Raw genomic sequence first — 2,472 nt, 5'->3', positions numbered from 1 at the left:
GGAGAGAGATAAAGAGGGAGAGAGATAAAGAGGGAGAGAGAGAGGGAGAGAAAGGGGGGTACACTCATACTGTCACAGCAATACAAGCACAACTCAAGCAAGCAGGGAGAATTACAGTTAACTGAACCCTAGATAGGATCTTAATTTGAGCCAGCTTGTTTCAGCAGGAAAATAATCCTGCAGCAACAGGAATTGTGAGTTATTATGTAGATTATAATTAATGGACATTTCTTGTAGGGGTTGCAAAAAATGTTCTAACTACAAATCAAGTCTGACATTTAAAGTGGAAATGTATAACTTTAGAATTGTTTTTAAACTTTGAATACACTACAAGTTTGCATTTTCAGGAAAATTCTCAGGAACAACAGAGTGATCAAATTAAGAAGCACCATACACACGCACACACACACACCACAAAGATTATTGGCAGCTCTCTCCCTGCCTGCTGTCTTCCGATAAATGGACGTTAATTCTAAAGTGATACAAAGACAGATAAACACACACACACACACACACACACACTAATAGACCTAAAGCTTCCTGAGGGCCCAGCACTGCATTAGCTACGGATGTGGGATTGATTGAGAAGCAGAAAGCTAGAGTGTGTTTGACTACTGGTGTCTGTGTATGGAGAATTAGTGTGTCTTAGGGCCTCTGTGTGTGTGTGTGTGTGTGTGTGTGTGTGTGTGTGTGTGTGTGTGTGTGTGTGTACTTCCATTTAGGGGAAGACATTGATCATGATGTATCCTCTTAGACATTGGCATTGGGACAGTCCTGAATTATGTCTAAGTGAAAGTGCACCAAGACCTAAGGGCTGGAACGTTTCAACACACTAAACAGGTCATAGTGTGGGAAGTTTTACTTTTTGCTGAAAACATTATTTGATCTCCAGCACCTGGTTAAAACCACTGGATTTGTGTTTGTCCTTGGAACCTTTCAAAGGGGAAATCTGGGATTGAAAAAACAACACCCCTGCCACTTGTTTTTGTTATCAGCAGAGGCCGGGATAGGGCTGGAGAATGGACGTACCAATCCTGGAATGCCTCTTTAGTAATTTTCTCAGATTAGTGAGTATGTAAAGATGTCATGTCATGCTGTGGAGTGGAGAAGACGATGCAACTGACTCTGTGGTGTTATTATTGTCACCTCAGAACACTGAGGCTGTGCTACCCTGCCCCCTTGTGGCCCCAGCCTGACACTACCATCACCCCCTACTGGTAAAAGCTTAGCCTCTGCTTCCATCCAGGCTTCCTCAGTTGAGTAATGAACAAGACTTGGAAGTATGGCACAGCGAGCAGTTTGAGATGGGAATAAAGATATTATCTGAGCGATGATAATCAATAAATCAACAAATGAAACACCCAATAGTTGGTTTTATTAGTTGTATGTACAGGATACACACGGTATAGACCGTCCATTAAAATGATTATTTATAGGTTCCTTCTCGACAACAACAATAAGAAATAAAAGATAAGAATACGAACATATAGTAAATAATATGCCCTCCATACCAGTCATCATAAAGAACATTATTTTGATGTAAATATTCTTTATCCTGTTGTGCTGTACATTTGCAGAGCTGGTTCTGTAGAGAGAGGTCATGTTCAAGAGCATCAAATTCGCTTAATTATTGATCACCGACAGAGCGAACTGACTGACCTATAAATCATAATGAGTAGTTATTTAGGATACAGGGGAATTGTAGATCAGTCAGGCAGTAGTCGCGGACTGCAATATAGTCGATCTCAAACACGACGGGAGACTGGACCTGTCTGCCTATGGAGGATAGTTAGGCAACAGTGTGGGTGAAGTGTCAAATAAGAAAGAAAAACCCCAGTCAACTTTATACTAGTTTATACTACTTTATACAGAAAACAAGTTTTTCCTTTGGGATTAACTCTCCCTCCTCAAACATTAAAACATTGCTCAACAGTTTCTTAGAATACATTTTTTTGGGGGGGTCTCTCTGTTCCCTTGCTTACTTTGTTATTCTAAAGTTTTAGCATACTGGTAGCAGCTTTGAGACATGATACTATGGACATTTGTCAACAAGCAAAACATTAATGTACATTATTCTATATTTAAGAAAAGAAAACAATACATTTGACATTTCTTTACAAAGATGATATGCACAACATTGCCTTCACTGGCTGTACAGGGGCATACTGATGAGAGGTGGATGTAGTACAGGTAATATATATCATATATCGGCCCACACACTGAGTGTACAAAACATTATGAACACCTGCTCTTTCCACAACATAGACTGATCAGGTGAATCCAGGTGAAAGCCATGATCCCTTATTAATGTCACTTGTTAAATCCACTTTAAATCAGTGTAGATGAAGGGGAGGAGACAGGTTAAAGAAGGATTTTAAAGCCTTGAGGCAATCGAGACATGGATTGTGTATGTGTGCCATTCAGATGGTGAATGGTCAAGACAAAATATTTAAGTGCCTTTGAACGGGGTAT

The 2,472-nt window shown here is 40.0% G+C and overlaps 1 protein-coding gene across 1 annotated transcript in view; it reads right to left on the bottom strand.

Moving 5' to 3' along the window:
- Positions 1-1,355: 1,355 nt before the first annotated feature.
- LOC106588725 (1-acylglycerol-3-phosphate O-acyltransferase ABHD5) overlaps positions 1,356-2,472 on the bottom strand; it is a 10,744-nt gene continuing 9,627 nt past the window's right edge. Inside the window, exon 10 of the mRNA XM_045709586.1 lies at positions 1,356-2,472. This exon is cut by the window's right edge and continues 822 nt beyond it. The gene's annotated coding sequence lies outside the window, so the exon portion shown is untranslated.

The sequence above is a fragment of the Salmo salar genome, chromosome ssa27 (assembly GCF_905237065.1).
Source record: "Salmo salar chromosome ssa27, Ssal_v3.1, whole genome shotgun sequence".
In the NCBI taxonomy this organism is placed as follows: Eukaryota; Metazoa; Chordata; class Actinopteri; order Salmoniformes; family Salmonidae; genus Salmo; species Salmo salar.
Note: the sequence above shows the minus strand (reverse complement) of the source record. Positions and strands in the feature narration are given on the sequence as shown.